This window comes from Lynx rufus, unplaced genomic scaffold (genome assembly GCF_022079265.1).
Source record: "Lynx rufus isolate CCGP_SWC_20201006 ecotype Redwood Valley unplaced genomic scaffold, mLynRuf1.p SCAF_3, whole genome shotgun sequence".
In the NCBI taxonomy this organism is placed as follows: domain Eukaryota; kingdom Metazoa; phylum Chordata; class Mammalia; order Carnivora; family Felidae; genus Lynx; species Lynx rufus.
In genome coordinates, this window is record NW_025814845.1 from 97,557,977 (window position 1) to 97,578,368 (window position 20,392).

Genomic DNA, 20,392 nt, shown 5'->3' on the forward strand with positions numbered 1-20,392 from the left:
ATACTTTGGGTTGAGACTACATTCCTAGATCTTTGTATCTCTGTATCTTCAGTATTCAGGTATGAGCTCAAATATTACCTCCTCAAGAGAGGCATTCCCCATCTAATGTGGCCTCCACCATCTTACCCCCAGTTTCTCTGTCACATTAGCCTACTTTTACCTTCTATATTGATCTTATTAGCACTTTAATTTAATTATGTCATTGTATGTGTGTTGTTGGCTTCTGTGCTCTAAGCTTATATGACCCTGTAAGGTCTTTCAAGATCCTTGCTATCTGCCTGCACCTGCAGCAGTAGCAGGCACAGAGTAAGTGCTCAGTGAGTATTGGTCAAATAACTGGCATACAAATGGAAAGCAACAGAGGATAATTACATAACTTATAAAAGGCTTGGTGCTAAAAGTGATGTAGTGAATCACCAGGAAGGAGGGTTTATTTCTAGCCCTTGTTAATTTCTAGTATATGGCTCTTTGGATGTTATGATGACTTACCTCCACTGACAGAATGAGTAGTTGGGATGTTCAGACTAACTTGTTTATAGAAAAGATGTAATTTTACTGTTGGCTCTATTGTTCTGAAGGTGAAACAGGCTTTCAGGTAGTAGATGGCTGGTAACCAGTTGTCAATATGGTTGTGGATTTTGAAGCATTCACATAGAAGTAACAGATGAATTCCCTGAGAGCAGAGAAATCCACTGAGGGATTGCTTTTGGAGAGAAAAACCAAGGATTTGCTCTAAAACAACCTACTGTTAGGAACAGAGAAGAAAGAAGAGTTGTCAAAGGAAATAGAGAAAACTGGTGAGAAAAATAATAGGAAAACAAAACAAGACAAAGTCTCTGAAACCCCAGGTCATGGAGTGATAGAAGACAGACAATATATAAAGAAGCATTGATAACCCACCTAGAAGCATTTTCTCAGCTCCTTCTCGAACCTCTGCCAGGTTCAGCCTGCTTGCCTCCACTCCAGCCTCCACTCCAGCCTCCACTATGTCCATCAGGGTGACCCAGAAGTCCTACATGGTGTCCACCTCCAGCCCCTCGGCCTTGAGCAGCAACTCCTACATGAGCACACCTGGTGCCTGCATCAGCTCCTCCACTTTCTTCCAGCAGCAGCTTCCTGGGTGGCCCAGGCACCAACATGAGTGTGGTCAGGGACTATGGCAGGGCCAGAGGTATATGGGGCATTACAGCTGTCTCAGTGAACCAGAGCTGGATGTGGACCCCAACATCCAGGCTGGGCACACCCAGGAGAGGGAGCAGATCAAAAGTCTCAGCAACAGGTTTGCCTCCTTCCCTGACAAGTTGTGGCATGTGGAACAGCAGAACAAATTTCTGGAGACCAAGTAGAGCCTCCTATAGCAGCAGAAAACAACTTGGAGCAACATGGACACCATGCTTGAGAGCTACATCAACAACCTTCCGCAACAGCTGGACACACTGGGCCAAGGAAGCTGAAGTTGGAGGTGGAGCTTGGCAACATGTGGGGCTGGTGGAGGACTTTGAGAATAAATATGTGGAGGAGATCAAAGAGCATGCAGTCATGGAGAATGAATTTGTCCTTATCAAGAAGGATGTGGATGAAACTTACATGAACATGGTAGACTTGGAGTCCCACCTGGAAGGGCTGATGGAAGAGATTAGCTTCTTAAGGCATCTGTGTGAAAAGATCTGTGAGCTGCAGTTCCAGAACTCTGACACATCCATGGTCCTGTCCATGCACAACAGCTGTGCCCTGGACCTGGACAGCATCATCACTGAGGTCAAAGCCCAGTATGAGGACATCACCAGCTGCAAGCAGGCTGAGGCCGAGACCATGAGGCTGAGACCACATCAAGTACAAGGAGATGTAGACATTGGCTGGGAATCCAGGCGATGACCTCTGTAGCATAAAGAGGGAGATTCCTGAGATGAACCAGAATATCAGCCAACTCCTGGCTGAGATCGAGGGCCACAAAGGCTAGAGGGCTTCCCTGGAGGCTACCATTGCTAGTGTTGAGAAGAGCAAGGAGGCTGTTAAGGATGCCAATGCCAAGCTGGCTGAGCTGGAGCAAACCAAGAAGAACATACACGGCAGTTATATGAGTGCCAGGAGCTCATTAATGTCAGGCTGTCCCTGGACATTGAAATCGCCACCTACTGCATGCTGTTGGAGGGCAAGGAGAGCCAGCTAGAGTCTGGGATGCAGAACCTGAGTATCCATACTAAGATCACCAGCAGCTATTCAGGTAGCCTGGGCTTGGCCTACAGGAGCCTCATGAGCCCTGGCCTCAACTATGGCCTGAGCTCCTTCCAGTCCAGCTTCAGCTCTGGCGGGGGCTCCAGTCCCTTCAGCCGTGTCAGCTCCTTTGAGGCTGTGGTTGTGAAGAAGGTTGAGGCCCTTGATGGGAAGATCCAAGTGGTCTGATGTCCTGTCCAAGTGAACAACCACTGTGGTCTGTTCCAGCTCCTTTGGCTGCTATAGAGCCTTAGGGGAAGGAGCTGTGCAGGGGAGTGTCAGGAACAGGAGACCCACTTAAGGCTCAGCCCCAGTCCTCAGCCCACCCTTAGGGGGAGTCTACTGCCCTGGGTACCCCCTCTTGCCCATGCCCCCAACTAAAAGCTAATTCAAGTATCTTTTCCCAAATAAAGTCTCAGATGACTCTGCCAATTCCCCCAAAAGATAAAAAAATAAAATAAGATAAAAATAAAATAAAAGAAGCACTGCTGATGCATTTGTGGAACTTTGTGCTTTTGTGCTGTGGGTACATGTTCCTTCCATTAATCAGGTAATGAAAGTAATGAAAATATTCAGTTCTTACTTTCTAAAAATGTTAATTCTGCTATGATATTCCCATGATTGTAAAGGGTTTGGGGATAATCTTCAGACCCCTAGTTTTTCTAATATCTATTTGACTTATTAGGAAAAAGTCTGATAATTTCTAATAGCTGCAAAGTGTTGGCAATAGAAGTTATTCTGTTCCCTTTTACCCTTTGTTGAGTGGTTGAGAAATCATCTAGGGAGACTGGCAAAATTAAGAACTGGCAAAAGCTTCCATATGCCCCAAACTGATTCAGTCCTGTTTCCATGTTTGGAAATGGTTTCTTGAGCTTATCCACACTTTGCTGGCAGGTCATATCTTTGCAGAATGACAGGCACTTTTCTTTCTACCACCCACTAGCCATGATCCTGGCTTTGGGGAATGCAAACCATTGTGATGTCCAGAATCTGAGGGCAAATAAACCATGGACCAAGTGAAATTGTGGGTACAGCCATTGTGTAACAACTAACTATATTGCAACCACACATCACTGAGCTTGCCTTATAGAGATGTGTTTTGTCCCATCATATGAAGAGAGAAGTGAAGGAGAGGACATTTTTGAAACATGGGTGTAGATGAGAGTTAAACATATCTAAGAATGAACTCAATTACTGCATTTGATTCTAAGAAAGGAGAACTTCTATAACACTTTTAGTGAGAGAGTACATTGTTGTGTCCAAAGTCAGATACTTCGTACGAGGCGTCCTGGGCAGATACCTATCCTGTTAGATCATTACAGTGAGTATGCAGACAGTACTTTATGTCCTACTTAAGCATGTTTTCATCTAGGAAGAACTAAACTTTAATCCCATCTACAATTTCAGAGGTGGATTATTTCAGTTTAATGGTATATTCACACAGACCACCAGAATCAGAAATCATTTTGCCTGACTTACTGATCTATGTTATCAGTAACTGCTATGTCAATATTTAATATAACTTCAACAATAAGAAAAACACAATGACTTTGGGATTTTCATGTATTTAGATCTGGTGCCAACAATTTTTTTTAAGTTTTGTACCTTTAACTTCTTAAAAAATATTAGATTTTACTTATTCCTTTTGTCGATTAATCAAAAACACAGGGAAACGAGGATCAACTAGCTTGTTAAAATTAGTATTAAATGTTGTTAAGATTCATTCTATTGTCTGTCAGACCTTCATCATAGGGTTGTCTCTCCTGATCTTCTGACCTAACAACTTGCATTAAGTTTTTTGCATACAGTTCTGGAAAACTTGTATTCATCTTTAAATACTAGCTGTAGGAAAACTCAGTAGTTTAGAGGCCAAAGCTGTCCTGGATACATCCTGTCCTTGAAATGTGACTATTTCTAATCAAGTCCTGTCCAGGCAATCCATGGCTTTCACTGAGTTGGGATTGTAGACTAGTGGGATGTGGTTGGGCTGTGCATAAAAGGAGGATCACCTGTAAAGACCATTCCCCAGTCTTTGGCTCCACTCAACCTAATTCTAGATGCCAAGGGAAGTTTTAGAGATTGAGAGATAAACCAGAGATAAGGGAGAAAACATTGCCGGAGGAAACCTTCAGATTTTATATATTAGGGTACAATTCTTATTCTTTCTCCATCTTTCTCTTTCTCTGTCTCTCTCTCTTCCTTTCTCCTTCATTCCCATCGGATTTTTTCATTAATTGTAGGTAGTTCAAAATGGAGAAGATCCATGATAGCCATTCATCTATTCATTCAATGAATAGTAACTACTCTCTGTTAGACACTGTGCTAGAGATACTGATGTTCTTACAAATAAGAAAATCCCTGCCTTCAAGGGACTCATAATCCAAAGGCATCACAGATGAGAACAATAACCTTTATGGCAAAATGCATAATGTGTCCCAGGTATTAGCTGGGACCTCCTGGCCCTTTGAGGTTAGCAGCACAAAACTCCCATTTCATGTCTCTCTGAAGTCCAAAGCATGTCCCCAGGATTCTTGTTACATTCTTCGTCAGCTTTGCTCTGATTTCCTGCTGTCTGATATTCTCTGTCTCTTGCAGCTGTTCTTTTATTTCTGTTCTGACACAGACCCAAGGTTGGGACACAACTCTTTCTCTTCTGTTCCCTCCCACACCCTGGTCTGTCTCTCCTCCTCCCACACAAAGCAATCATGAAAACAAGTTTACTATACTGACTCTGTGTTTCAGAAGTTGAACTGAGAGTTTTGGGGTCATGGGAGAGCACAGCAGTAAACTTCAAATGACACAGGGCACATTCCTGCTTTAGGTCTATCTGGTACCCATCACCAGGGCTTTCTCATTGTCTGCTTCCCCTCACAGAGCACTCCGATGTCTGCCAGTCTTCTCTTCTGCCTCCTGATTCTCTTCCTCATGTCATCTTTCCTGCTTCTCCCCCACACTCCAGTTCTGGGATATTCTTGCTCTCTGTTGTTCAGAGTATGCCTTTCCTTTTCATGCACCCCCAAATTCAAGTGCAGGCCCATCTTGTTCATACCTAAATCCTTCCTGGTGTTCAGGCAAGGGGCCTTTCATGTTCTAGAATCCACTTTCTATTTGCCATATAGAAGGCAGTGTGGCTGCATAATATTTTCTCCCTTCCTTTATCTGTACTGAATAATTTGTATACTCATTCAACAATATTTGCCAAACGTCCGCTATGTATCAGGTACCGCTGTGGGTGCTGAGATTAAAACTGTGTACAAGACATGCATAGGTCCTGTCCTCATGGATTTACATTCCAGGAAGAATGTCCAAGATGCAAAGAAGAAATAGAAAGGCCCTATCTCATTCTTGGATGGGATTGCACATCATGGAAATTTAAGTCTGACAGGACAAGCAGGATTAATCTAGGTCAATCAGAGGATAGAATTTCAGACAGAGGGACTCAATGACAAAAGTTGGCTATGAAGTTCTTCACTGTTCATTCAGGCTGCTAGAATGAAAGGAGAGGCAGAAAATGTGGTTTATTTCCATCATCTTTCCCTCTAGCTCCCACACTTCAGTACTCAAGCAATACCTTTTGGGCAGAATTGAGGTATGAGCTCTCTAATGAGAAAGAAAAGGAAGAGTGTCCCATCTTTTTCAGTTTCTGGGTGGAGTCCCAAGGTTTGAGAGGCTTGTTTGAACTGGTTCCTCTTTCCCAGAGTCTGGACTCTGGAACATAGCTCCCTCCTTACCCAGGTAGATCCTAGGGAAGGAACTTCTCTACAGTCTCATCTGGAGAATGGAAGTCAGGGTGTGGCTGGAGGGTTTGGTCATAATCATAAAGAGCTGTGGGATATGGGGGGCACCTGGGTGGCTTAGCTGGTTAAGCACCCGACTTTTGATTTTGGCTCAGGTCATGATCCCAAGGTCCTGAGATGGAGTTCTACATTGGGCTCCACCCTGAGAGCATGAAGCCTGCTTTGGATTCTCTCTTTCCCTCTCTCTCTCTCTCTCTCTCTCTGCCCCTCCTCCACTTATGCTCTCTTTCTCTCTCCCTCTCTCTCAAAAATAAATAAATAAATAAATAAATAAATAAATAAATAAATAAAAGCTGTGGGATTTGAAATTGGGTCCCAGGGCTGCTGCTAGTTCATATGGAACATTTATGCAAAACTAAAACCAACAAACAAAATTCCCATTTCTTTTTTTGGGGTGATGCAACCCATAGCCAGGGTGCAGGCCTTGTGAAGTGAAAGGTCCCCTCCACCAGTTTCCCTTGTTCATGGTGCAGCCTGAACAAATGGTGATCCACTGTGTCCCACGTTCTAAATTCTATACATGTAGGTTGAATAGATTGATGAGGTTCTTCTGGCACCCGAATTCACTGATGTACTCAGATTGTTGGTCTTTCCTCACAAGGCTCTGAATGATTAGCTAACAAAATGGTAGTGTTTAAGGAATCGTACATCACGATAGGCACATCTTTTCCCTCCTTCTTATTTAATTACTTAAAAATAACAGTAATAACGGTTAACCTTCACTGAGCATACTTGACATGTTCCAGGCACCGCACTAAGTAGTTTATAGAGATTACCTCAATGAATTCTTAATAGCAGTTCTGTAACTTACATATCATTAATATTTGAGAAGACAGAAACTTAGGTGATTGAACTCAGCTAGTAAGTGGGTTTTAACTTAGAGCCCGTTTTAACTCCCACTTTATACTGCCTGTTTTGTTTTCTTTTCTTTCCCTACTTTCTTCTTTTTTCTTCCCTCCCTCCCTCTCTGTCTCCCTCCCTCCCTCTCTCTCTCTCTCTCTCTCTCTGTCTCTCCCCATGGGAACAAAACCTTACAGAGGAGCCGTGTAAATAAGGTATTCATTGAGCTTCCCAATAACTCTACAGTTGACCTCTTAGTTCTGACAGTCCTTGAGACTGGACTTTCCAAACAAATAGCTTCCCTTTGTTGTTTGGGGTATGCCTAAGAGGTGGGATTCTGAATATCCTGGCTTCAGGTTTCCAAACCAGCAGGTCATGCCCAGAGCCTAATCCTTGCTGGATGGTAACACATGTCAGCACACAAGAAAACAAAGCTCCACTTGGTTATTGGCGGGAGGCTCTGTGGCTTTTCTGGCCAGCCCAAGTGAAAGCACAATGGAGAAGCCCCCATCCATGGTCATTTTTAGAGAATTATTTGCCATCTGGGTAAAAGAGATATAGAATAGTACTTGATAGTTTCTCTACAAAGAGGCTCCATGTTTTCCCTATGATTTTGGCACACACCTCTGGATAATTCCCTTAGGTATCAGGCATCTCCTCAAAAACTAATAGGATACACAGCATTTTAACTAAAGTCTGTAGTTAAAAACTGGGCCACTAGGTGGTATTCCTGTTGACTTGGCTTGAAAAACTTTTATACCCTAAAAAAAAAATGTAGTGTCTACTTGAAACATAGATCTGTTCATGCACCTTTAACCTTTGTTAGAGAATGTGATGTAGTGAAGATACATAGCTAATCCATAAAATGTCTAATTTTGGTGAAAAATGTGCAACATCCAATATATTAACTTCCAAATAAGATAACCTAGTGCTCTTGGTTATTGGTTTCCAAAGACTCGTTGAACATTTCCTTGTTTGGCTTTGGAGGAATTTGCTCTGGGAATTCAGCCTGGCCCTTGACTCACTGAAAGACTACAGACTTAGAACAGAGCAAGCAGGCTGAGAAGCCAACTAGTGAAAATGAAAGCAAGAGGTCCTGGGCCCCAGGCTTAGTGTGTGTTCTTTAAAGAAGGAAGAACTCCTGCAGGGTCAGGAGAATGTCACTGGCAACCCTGGAGCTTGCTAATGCCAATCAGACATCATGTGTTCCAGACAGATCAACAAAGTACAGAGGCAAAATGTTTCATTGGATCTGGTGTAGCAGTGTTGTGGCTTCACGGAGATCTTCTCCCCTAAAGGTTATTATTATTTTACCATTAGCCATTTAACCATTTTACCTGATGTTGACATACCTAACTCAGTAAGGAAAGTGAGTGACAGATCTTTCAGACTGAAGCCCAGGCTTTAGAAGGTCACAGCTAAGAAAGCATTCATATCCACGTCCAGTCCCCTTTAGTAAGATTTCTAACCACGATATAGGGCTGGAGCATGCCAAGAATGGGACCAGATATGCATGCATTTGCTGAGGTAAAAGAACAGTGTCTTCTTCTTAGCTGGCGTTGGAGTCAGGGAGTGGCAGGGTCTTACTTTTGAAAAACATGGAATATATATTGATTAAAATGTGTAACATTACTGGGTTTATTTTGTTCTCACCTCTTGAGAACTTTTGCAGAAACAAGATTGGAGTGATTTTGAACACTACTGCATTTTTCACCTGAGGATTCCTAAGACCTCTGAACTCTGAGAAAAACATCAGAGGTCCTGAATCTAACTCTTAAGTATTATGAAATCCTGTACGGCACAAACTTTAAAGTGAGAGGCGCGAGAAGACCTCTGTTCTGATTATACCTTAGCCACTGTCCAGTTGAGAGACTCTAGTAACCTTTCCATGACCGTCAGTTGACCTTAAGGGCCCCTTGAAGCTCTTAAACTCTATGCTAATATAAATAAGCACAGCACTCTGTCTGATAGGTTAGCACAGTTTTAGTATCTCCTGCACCACACAGGTAAATTTTAGACCAAGGTCACAGTGTAGTCTTATCCTCTAAAACATTTTTCTGTTATATTAAAGTGAACTGTAAGTCCCTGAAATGCTGGATAGATATCTCATTGCACTTTCTAAACGTTCTAAATGGCTTCAAAAATGCATCTGACGCTAAAGATGTATTGTTTTTCAAACTACTTACATGTGTGGTGTTTAAAATGGAAAATGCAGTTGTAAGTTGTAATACAATATTTCTCTCCAGATTGTAATAAAAGGTTTATATGATCAATTAACAGTGCTTTCACTGCCCTCTGCTGCCTGGATTTGGAAAGCTTAGCCTTACATCTGACTGGGAAAGGCCAACTTTTCATTTATGGTCATTGTTATTAATGCTCGCTGGCATATTCCAAGTGTAACGCTATCTGACTTGGAAAATTTCAACAATGAAGTAGCCAATGGCCTGAAACCAAATAAGCACTATGTTCTTGTGAGTCAGGATTTTCTAAAGTCTTCTGGGGTTTTATTAAGTCCTGAGTGTTCTTTCTATAAGATCATTAATATATACAGAAATAGCTGTTTATTTAGAAGTTGATTACAGAGTTTATTTTTTTAATACTTTATTTTTTTTAAGATTTTTATTTTTAAGTAATCTCTACACTCAGCATGGAGCTTGAATCCACAATCCCAGGATCAACCCTGAGCATCACATTCTCCACCTACTGAGCCAACCAGGTGCCCCTATACCTGTTATTCTTTAAAACATTAAAAATTAATACAAATGGCAACAGAACAGATGAGAACCTTGCTTTTTTTAGGATGTGGAGTGAAGTTTAATAGAATTGCTTTGTGGGAATATTTTATTATTTGCATTTAAAAATCAGGTGCTTAACATAAGGAAAAGATTGGGTGCTTTCATAGTTTCAATTATAGTTTCATCTACTTTTAATTAACAACATTAAGTGCCATGTATGTCTGTTCCCTAGGGCTTCTGTTTAATAATAAACGCAAAAATGAATAACTTATATTCATCACCCTTCCTGCAGACATGCTTGATATTTGTATCCATTACTCATCTAGCAAAAGCTTTACCTGAAATCTATTTTACCTCTGACTTATAAATTATCAACAGCTTTTATTCGCTTAACAACTTGTCAAGTGCCTACCACATAACAGGCACAAACTTATAGATGGATATAAACTGCGCTTCTGATTTAAGGTGCTCACAATTTAGTGGGAGCAAAATAGGAATAGACACACCTTATTGAGAAACTTTTGAATATTGGCTTCCATTTGTGCCAATCAGGAGTCCCAGTAGTCCGATTGTTTCTGATCGGGACCTATGACACAGTTGCTAGTGACTAATTTTGTTTGTAGTGCTCCTCAGTACTCACTAACAAAAACAGGATTGGGTTTTACAAATCTCTCTCTCTCTCTCTCTCTCTTTTTACTATATACCTTTAAAAATTTTGATACCTCCCTTAGACAAAGATGTATGTATCTATCCTAACCACCCCCTTTCCTCCCCAATCACAAATGTGTTTGCAAACATTAGAAAGATAAATATACTTCAAAGTGCAGATAACTTTATTTTATCGTTGTAACTGGAGGATTGGTAATAGAAAACTGGTTCTGCTATATCCAGTTATTGCCAAAGCAGAGAGCTACAGACCCAACACACCAGAACCAAGGTGGGTATTTTTTTTTGGTGAATGATTCTGACATTTAACTGGCTAGGAGTCAATAATCCTTTTTAGCAGGTTAGTTTATTTGGTTACCAAGAATATGTTTTGAAAACACAGGAATACAGAAAGAGCTTTGCTTGAAGTCCTCAAATGCCACGTAAGGAACACGTAGGAAGTGATTGTTCAAAGTTAAATGCTTGGATAAAGTTTTTCATTTTGTTATGATTAAGGTAGGCATTTAGTTATATTTACTTCAAGAGTTTTCTAGGGTTAAGTCATTGAAGTCATTCTGCATGGTGTGCAACTTGGAATGTAGCAGGATTCTCGCCCAGAAAGTCGTGGCACTGAGGTTTTTCTTTCCAGGAAGCAACTTCATTCCTACCAGCACCACTCAGTTGGGTTCATACCCAAAGATCTGAGCCCCGAATGCCACATGGTGCATGGTGTAGTTTTCAATGTATTTTTTACTTCTTTGTCTCCCACATATGGTAACACACAAGTATGCAGTCTGATTAAGTGGTCTCATGTTACAAGGTCATGAGGGATGTTGTCATGTATGTGTATAGCTAGGTTGCCTTGAGGCTTCTTTTTCTTTCCTTAGGGAGGGGACCCTACCACAGGCACTTTGATAATCTTTCCATATATATAAGTCCTGAATGGAAACCTTAAACTTCTTGAGAACCTTAGCCAAGCACAACCTGTCTTCAGTGGTCACCTCCATGTGGAAGCAGAGTGACCTTATATTTGGACAACTTCTTTTGGTCTCCTCCATGCTATGGCTAATATGGTTCTTCAGCTAGTTGCATCATAGGAATGAACATGGCAGGGAGTGTAACATCCAATTACTGTCCATCAATACTTACCAAGAATGTGGTTGGTGGAAACCTGTCTACACTAGCAAATGTTTTAAGAAAAAGTTCCGTAAATTGTTTTTTATTCAGTAAGCATGTTTTGAAATTTTGAGGGGCAATAAGTAATCATCCTCTTCTTCTTTTAATTTCTGAACAAATTAAGAAATAGATCAGAAGGGAGCACCTGGGTGGTTCAGTCAGTTAAGCTGATTTCGACTTCAGCTCAGGTCATGATCTCATGGTTTGTGAGTTCAAGTTCCGTGTTGGGCTCTGTGACTACAGCTCAGAGCCTGGACCTGCTTCACTTTCTGTATCTCTCTCCTCTCTGCCCCTACCTCGTTTGCACTCTCTCTCTCTCTCTCTCTCTCTGTCAAAAATAAATAAACATTTAAAAAAGAAAAAAAGAAATAGACCAGAGGGGCATCTGGGTGGCTCAGTTGGTTAAGCATTGGACTTTGCTCAGGTCATGATCTCATGGTTCGTGGGTTCAGCCCCACCTCAGGCTCTGTGCTGACAGCTGTCAGCTGGACCTGCTTCAGATTCTGTATCTCCCCCTCTCCCTGCCCCTCCCCCACTCACACTCTGTCTCTCTCTCAAAAATAAATAAACATTAAAAAAGAAAAAAAAAAAAGAAATAGACCAGAGTTAGGTGGGTGGACCTAAAATAAATGAGCTTTAGTACTGTAAAGCTGACTTGGAGAGTATGATTTGACCTATGACCACATCAATCTTCCTATGGGTTCCCTTCGGGTTCCCTTCCTTTTGAAGGCATGTGCATATGCAGAGAAAACTGTTTTACCTAAAAGAGTAGTTGCTTTATAATTCCTTGTCAATAAATGAGTGAATGAACCAATCAATCACAAAGGTTCCTTGTGCTTTTTTCTCAGAGGAATGTCAGTATAAATTCCAGGGTACACTGAATCTTTTCATTTGTTTTGAGTCCCATGACCATTTACCTCTTTGGACCTGCCTGGCTGATAGCATAACACTCTGAGAGGTGGCAGAAAACCGTAGTGGGCCTTTGGACTGAGCACTTTCTGGTTCCAGTGAGACCCATCAGTACCTTTTCCTGTTCCTCCTCCCCCTTCATCTTAAAATACAACATTTTGTTCTCTGATGTGAAGATGACTATGTCTGATTTCAGAGATTTGCTCTGTGCCTTAGGCCAGCGGTCTTGGCTCAAGTAGGATTAATTTAAACACCAGTTGCTGTTTAGCAACTTACTCTAATCAATCAACAGATACTTGTTATGTGCCTTTTGTGCAGGAAGCAAAGAAAAAAGCAGAACAAACCCATGACTCTTAAGAATAGGGAGCCAGATCCTGCTGATGGTTATGCTATGCCAAAGTTTTTAAGACAGCAGAGGAGTAAAATGCCTATCTCAAAGGTCCCAAATGTTCTAGGCTTAGAATAACACTCACACATCCCACCTTCCTTTTAGAGGTTTTAACTACAAATTACCAATTTTACTCACAGTAAAGGTGGGCTAGACAATTTGACTTGGACCTGAGGCTAAACTAGCACTTCCTTTTAGGGAATGAACATTTATTAAGGCTATTTGGCATTTGGTGATGGGCCAACCTGACTCACCCATTCACAGCCAAGAAGGCTGGCAAGGAGAACAGAAGCCCAGCTAGGCCTACCTGGGGAAAATTTAGTTGCTTCCTAGATCTTGAAGCATAAGTGACCCCACCACCCATGAGCACAGCCAGTACAAGACAGCAAGAGAAAGGATTGGCCATCACAAACTTTTCCATTCACTAACCATAGTATTTGGAAAAATCATGGTTCAATGGTGTTCAGGCTCTCCACTAATCAAATTAGCTAGCCTTCCCTTCCCATGAAAGAAGGGACAGGAGGCATCTAGAAGTATATTGTCCTGTGAGAGGTATGGAATTTCCCCTTTTTTGAGAAAGTATGAGAAGGGAAATAATGGTGTCCCCAAAACTGAATTATTCTGAGGAGTAGACCTCACAATGCAGTCCTGGTGAGCTTCATAGCACTCTGAAAATTGTCCTGAACACCATGGCAGGTTTACTTGTAAAATTCTGTTTAATCTCTGCAGAAATTCTGATGTAGGAGTTATTCCAGCTTCTTCTGATGGAGACCTTCATAAGAACATAAAAGAACGAAAGAAGACAGAATACTATTTACCATATGTACAAAAAGAAATCTGAGCCTGCAAGCAAAATCTGTACCCTTATGTTTCCCATTTGGGAAAATACAATATTTTATATATATTTTTCTTTCTACCTCCCCCTCCTTGCAAGATGCAAGAGCTTATTTGTCTGAAATAACTCACAAGGAGGCCTAGCAAATCTGACTCTTATGTGTTGACTCCAATTTATTTCTATAATTTCTAACATTCTTCTAGGATTGTTGTTGGATTTAAAGGAGTATCAAGGGTGAAAATGTTTTGCCTATTACCTGAAATTTTAAGTTACATATCTCTCGGTTCAAATTCTGGCTCTCCCAGGTCACAGGTCTTGTGTTCTCCCACTAGCCTTGTGACTTTCGGCAAGCCACTACAATCTCTGTGAGGCTGAGTTTATTTTTCGTCACTGGGTGAGTGCTTGCTAATGTAGTGCCTTTCCTTTGAATGTTAGTAATGATGTAGATATAGAATCAGCAAGATATATTTTGTAGTCTGGCTGTTCCCCACAGCCTCCTGCTTTGTGTCTCCACTTGCACCATTTTTCTTACTGTAGGTGGCAAACGTAGTGGAAAAAAGCTTGAACTTTCAAATGAAACAGCCACGGGTTTGAATTTCTGTTCTCATTTATTAGCTGTGTGACTAAAGAGTCTCGTTTTCTTACTGTGCTAAAAATGTCATCACAATGAGAAAAGAGACCTATCTTCAGACTCATATCTTAAAGCAGAGAATCATAGCACACACATCAAATATCAGATTTTTCCCCTGCATTTTAGAGAGTGGTTTCTATATTATAAAAGGTCTTCATTTATTCAATGATTGATTCACTTGTAAGGCATAACTGTGCACTAAGTTTGTACACAAGCACACACGCAAACACACACAGAGCTCACACAGAAGTCAGATTCCTCTCAGGGTGGTGCTGATTTCTTAGAGAAAGCCACATCACAGTGCCAGTGATAACTGGCAATTTCTGTTATGGTGATGAGTGAAGATGCATTAATCATGTTTGGCCCACTACCCCCCCCCCCAAATTTCCCTTCATCAGATGTAAATATGTGTCCTGCCAAGTACTTTCCATTTACTTTGTAAGCTCCGTATTTTTCATTGGAAATTTAATCCATGTGTGCTGAGTTATTTGCTGAACTCAGAAAACTGTTGGGCAAATGTCAGTTCATATCCAAAAAGTTTCCTCCCCACAAAAGAACCCCCCCATAAAGATCCTCATTTTTCTTTCTTTCTTCCTGTTATTTATTTTTTTTATTTTAATTAGGATCAGAATTAAAAGAAGCCTAGTTTGGTCTTGAAGTTACATAAAAGTTATATGGGCTACCCCAGTCAGTAGTCTCTGAGCACACAATCTAAAAGTAGCACGCCAAAATGAGCAATCCGCAGTTCCTCAGAACATCTTGTTCAAAGTGTAAATTCTGTATTGACTTAAGATTCCTCTTTCTTCACCAAAAAGGAAATCAGTTCTTACTGTTCCCATTTTACAGGTGCAGACACTAATGAATCAATGGCTTGCTTATTGTGGTCACATGATATAAATTTGGAAAGGAGAATTAAGAATAAGAAATAAACACAGCTGAGGGTTAAATTCAGGTAATTGTTGCATTTGATCTAAGAAAAGAGGCATTTGGACACCTCTTGTGGGAGAATACATTTTAGCACCCAAAGGGAATGATCCCTTGAGTAGTATCTGCAGCTTTTCTCAGTGGGAAGAGATCAGAAACGCTCATCCAGGCGTAATATCATCAAACTTCTCAAGCACTAGAAAGACCATGTGTAAGTAGAGAGGTGGATTTTTTTTTATAGCCAAGTTATACAACAGATTTTCTTATTTATACTTATTCAGTCCATCTGTAACTCCCTTGCCTGTTCTTGGCCACCAGCCTAGAAGAGGCCCAGACCCAGAAGAATATTGTGTAAAACTGTGGGATTTTTGACAAATTAGGTTTTAATTCCCTTACAGTTTTCTCATCCATATTTATGGCTTCTACTCCCAAATTGATGTGTTTAGCCCTGATCTCTCACTTGCCTTCTAGCCTCATTTCGACAATTTAACTGATTTTAACACACCCTTCTGATTGAATACTTGCTAGCAATGCTCTCAAAAATAATCAGTATTATTAATGAAACATCTTGGAAAGAAAGCTTGGGTTTTATTTTTATTTTCCAATGTTTGATTCCCCTCCTAGATTCCCTCGCTTCTACCTATAACTCCACCATAATTATGAATTTGCAGTCATTCTTGATTTCTGCTTTCCTATAAATCTGGTCTGTTCTTGAGTCTGTAGTTTTTGCTTCAGATTGTGTCTCTTATCTCTTTCCTGTGGGTTATCACAGATGAACTCTAATCCAGGCTCTCATCACTTCCTGTTTGCGCAACTTTAATGGTTTCCTTGTTTCTCTGTCTTTAGTCCTCTCTAGTCCATCCTCCACACTGGCTAATCTCTCTAGGGGGCTTAGGATCCAATAATAATTACTCATCACTACTGGGTTATATCCAAGATCTCATCCTGTCATTTAAAACTTTTTAATCGCTACCCCACTAATCCATCTTTACTTTCAACACCTGTCATACACACCCTCCCACTCTTTTTAGGTCAGCTCTGCACCTCTCCAGAACACACTCTGCTTTTTCCCACTACTGTTCTGCCATGCTTACATTATGGGTCACACACAGCCCAGTTACACAGCTAAAGGAACTGGCAAAGGACCTACACATGGAATTGTAAATAATTGGGGAGACAGATCCCCAAATGTAGTTAGTACTAGAGGGAATAAGTCTAGCCAATAGAAAAGAATTTGGGACAAGTATGGGAACAGAAAATTTGGGGCAATCCAGGCAAGCAGTTCCCCTGAGAAAAAGCCAAACTTCAAGAGTGGGAATGGACTAGCTTATGGATGACAGACAGAGATGAAGGGATCCAAGACAGCCATCTGAGAAATCTAGGGATACAGACAAACAGAACCTAGAATATCTACTGACATGTGGTAGTAGGGTCCAAGAATTCTTGGTGAAATCCAAGAGTAAGATTTTCGTCCCTGGGAGGAGGAGGAAATATGACAATAGCAGGAAAAAGCTCCCATCCTAGAAGAGCTAGGTTATCATGCAATTTATCAAGGGCAGGATGAAATCATAAAGAGTAAGACAAGCAGAAATATAGTTATAGAATTTGTTCCCTATAATAAGAAAGAAGCTTGTGAAAACTAGGTCACCCAATCAGCACCAAATAGAATCAAGTGAACCAGTCCTGTGTCCCAAAAACCACAGGGCTAAGAATATGTGTTGGGAGCCTGAGAGGGAATCTACCATAGTAAAAGCCTTTGAACTTGAATTTTATCCTCCTGCCACTAACTGTATGATCGTATGCAAGTTCCTTAATTTTTGTAAGCCTCAATTTCTTCACATATAATAATGAGGAAAATAATAAATATTTTATAGATTTGGTATAATGATTGAATAAAATGCCTGCTATGGCACCTGCCATTTAGTAATAGGCTCACTGCTCTTTGCCAGAACTGCCCAAGAAAAGGTTTGACTCTCAGGTTGAGGTGGTGCTAAGCCTGGGGGTGGGAAGAGTTCAGAGGCAAGAAATCAGGCATGGCCTGACTCCTCACTGGGATGCCTTCCTTCCTCCTTTCTCCCTTTTCCATTCCTCCCTTCTCTTATCTCTACCAATCCTGAACACAACTCATTCCCAACACAACTGCACCTCTTCTGTGAAGCATAAACTCTGTTCTAGGGATTTCTACATTCTTTTCACCCCCCTTTGAACTGGCATTTTGCTAATCACTTGACAATGTATAGTATTAGAAATCCCAGTTTTGACTTCTTTCAAGTAATCCATGAGGTTCATGGCATTGCCATTTGTAATTTTACAAGGGTATAACTTCCGCAGAAGTTTGCAAAACTGGTTTGAGGTAGTGGGTCACTAGCCAAGAGAGTGAACCCAGCAAATTGGCCTCCATTATAGTCCAACATAGTTTTGATGATATCAAATTGTTGTGGCATGACCATTTTGTGGGGGAATTATATACCATTTTGGAATTTGAGGATTGGGAATTTTCTAAGTTCTCTGAATGAATTCCTTGATAATGTCAATGGCCTACAATGTTATAATTTATTGATTTTTAGTTTCCTCTTGTTTTTTAACCAGATTTGTTTAACCAGGTTCAAGCCTCTCTATGGTTGATCTGAGTCTCTTCTTTCTCATGGTTCCCCCCCAAATTTAGCCCAAAGTCACCTTCATAGTGAGCCCTCAACCTGCAGTCAGTGATTGATTCAAACACTACATCTTGTTACCATTTTGTTTAATTTTTGGAATTTGAGATAGTCATTTTCTTCAACTATCTAGTTACATCTAAAATAAGACATTTTCACTAGTATAATAAAAAGGTAAGTAAAACACAAAAGAGTTGGTTCTGTTACTCATTTCTCTTTTTTTGTAAGAAAAGCATGACAAGCCGTTTGCATGTCACAAGGAAGCAGGGTAAATTGTATTACCCTGTTCTGTTTATGGACTGGATATCTGTACTCCAGTGGGTTTTTCCACTTGTTCTAGTAATTTGCTGAAATGGAAAAATATTCAACCTCGTTTACATAGTAATGATTAACAGTACCCAATTACATCTCCCTACTTCCAGATTATGATTATTACTGTTTTTGCTTTCAATTTTTTAAGTTTATTCATTTATTATTTCTGAGAGAGAGAGAGACAGAGAGAGAGAGAGAGAGAGAGAGCGAGCAGAAGCGGAGGATGGGCAGAGAGAAAGGGAGACACAGAATCCAAAAGAGGCTTCAGGCTCTGAGCTGTCAGCACAGAGCCTGACGTGGGGCTCGAACTCACTAACCACAAAATAATGATCTAAGCCGAAGTTGGACGCTTAACTGACTGAGCCACCCAGGCACCCCTTTTTTGTTTCAGTTTTAAAAAATGTTCTGTACTTTGGAAAAAGATGCCAGGGATTTCTGGCTACAAATATACCTGCATATGTCACATTAATTATTTTTGACATCACACACACATATATATGGCCCATCTGTTGAAAAGTGGCTAAAACGTTTTTATGTGTACGACTCTAACCTTTTCCCTCTTGTCCAATTTGTTCTACTGTTTGCAGTGGCCTTGAACTAAATTCCGTTTTTCTTTCTTTTTTAAAAAAATTTTTTTAACGTTTATTTATTTTTGAGACAGAGAGAGACAGAGCATGAGTGGGGGAGGGTCAGAGAGAGAGGGAGACACAGAATCTGAAATAGGCTCCAGGCTCTGAGCTGTCAGCACAGAGCCCGACGCGGGGCTCGAACTCACGGACCACGAGATCATGACCTGAGCCGAAGTCAGCCGCTTAACCGACTGAGCCACCCAGGCGCCCCTTTCTTTCTTTTCTTTAATGTTTATTTATTTATTTTGAGACAGAGGGAGAGAGAGAGAAAGAGAGCAGGGGTGGGGCAGAGAGAGAGAGAATCCCAGGCAGGCTGTATGCTGCCAGTGCAGAGCCTGATGTGGGGCTTGATCTCACAAATAGTGAGATTATGACCTGGACCAAAGTCAAGAGTCAGACGCCTAACAGATTGAGCCACCCAGGCACCCCCAGTTCCATTTTTCAATATCCACCCCCCACATACATACACTCACACACCATTTCCAATGCCAGCAGTCTAGCTCAAACCTTTATTATTTTACAGCTGGACTAACATGATAGTTTTCTAGAGGCATTCTTGGATTGTCACTTTCCCTTTTAAATCATTGTGTATATTGTTTCCATGCTTGCAGCCTGGACAACACCTATTACCCACTCAGCACAAAATACAATTACCTCTGTAACATGATCCCAACTTTCCTGTCCAGACTTGCCTTCTACTCCTCCCCTGTCCCTCTCACTCCCTCTGCACCCCTCTGCCCACCTAGCTGCCCATTGAATGTTGGCCAGTCTTTCCTACTGTTACAGCGTTGCTCATGCCATTCTGGCACGTTCCCTCTTCCCATCCCTACCTACAAAATTTTATGTATTCTTCAAGACCCAGACCAAATGCAATTTACTTCATAAGCCCTTTCCCAAGCAAATTACCTAAAATCCTACCCTCAGCTTTATATAAGAAGCACATATTATTAGCCTGTGTTTCTAGTAGTCACTATATACTAGTGACTACTTTTGTAATTACAAAATTATTATTTTGTAGTTGTTCACACACAATGCTTTTTACTAGACTGTATGTGCTTTGTGGGCAAGGACTGTGCCTGGCCCATCTTTGTATTTTCCATATTGTTTACTTAAATGCCTTGCCTCCGCTAGGTGCTCAATAAATATTTCCTCACTGGATGAATATTCTCTCACTATATCTGTACTACATTTTTAACATAATAATGGGGTATCAATAGAGGCATCAATGGAGGAGCATACAAATCAGGCCTCAGAAATTCGTATAACTATGAACTACAGTTTGGGCAATTACTTTCATAAATTATAACCCCTTAATAAATATATCAAGAGATATGAAACCACCAAGAGGAAAGACATTTTTTTCTGCAGTCACTCAGCATACTTGAATGACAACATGGATATTTCATGATTCTGAGTCCCTCAACCTGTTGCTTAATCTGTATCCCCTGTTATCAAGAGAGGAGACTAGAGCCCACCTATCACTCATCCACACTTATATCATCCTGACTTAAAAACTGTAGAGGAAAAAGCACTCTGTGTTTGAGAAATAAAGTTGTACACATTTTATATCATATCCTATTTTTAAGCTAACTTAAGAGCAAAATTTTCTGGATGAAAATAAATCGTATTAATTTTATTAATGATGGCCGCTACTAATAATGCTACAAATCCCCAGATACAATGTAGTAGAAATTTTTCCTCTA

General features: G+C 40.8%; 1 protein-coding gene and 1 pseudogene across 1 annotated transcript in view; both read left to right on the forward strand.

Annotated features, from left to right (window-relative positions):
* SYNPO2 (synaptopodin 2) overlaps nt 1–20,392 on the forward strand; it is a 168,700-nt gene that overhangs the window by 72,477 nt on the left and 75,831 nt on the right. The gene's annotated exons all lie outside the window — the stretch shown is intronic.
* On the forward strand, nt 987–2,419 carry LOC124520841 (keratin, type II cytoskeletal 8-like; annotated as a pseudogene).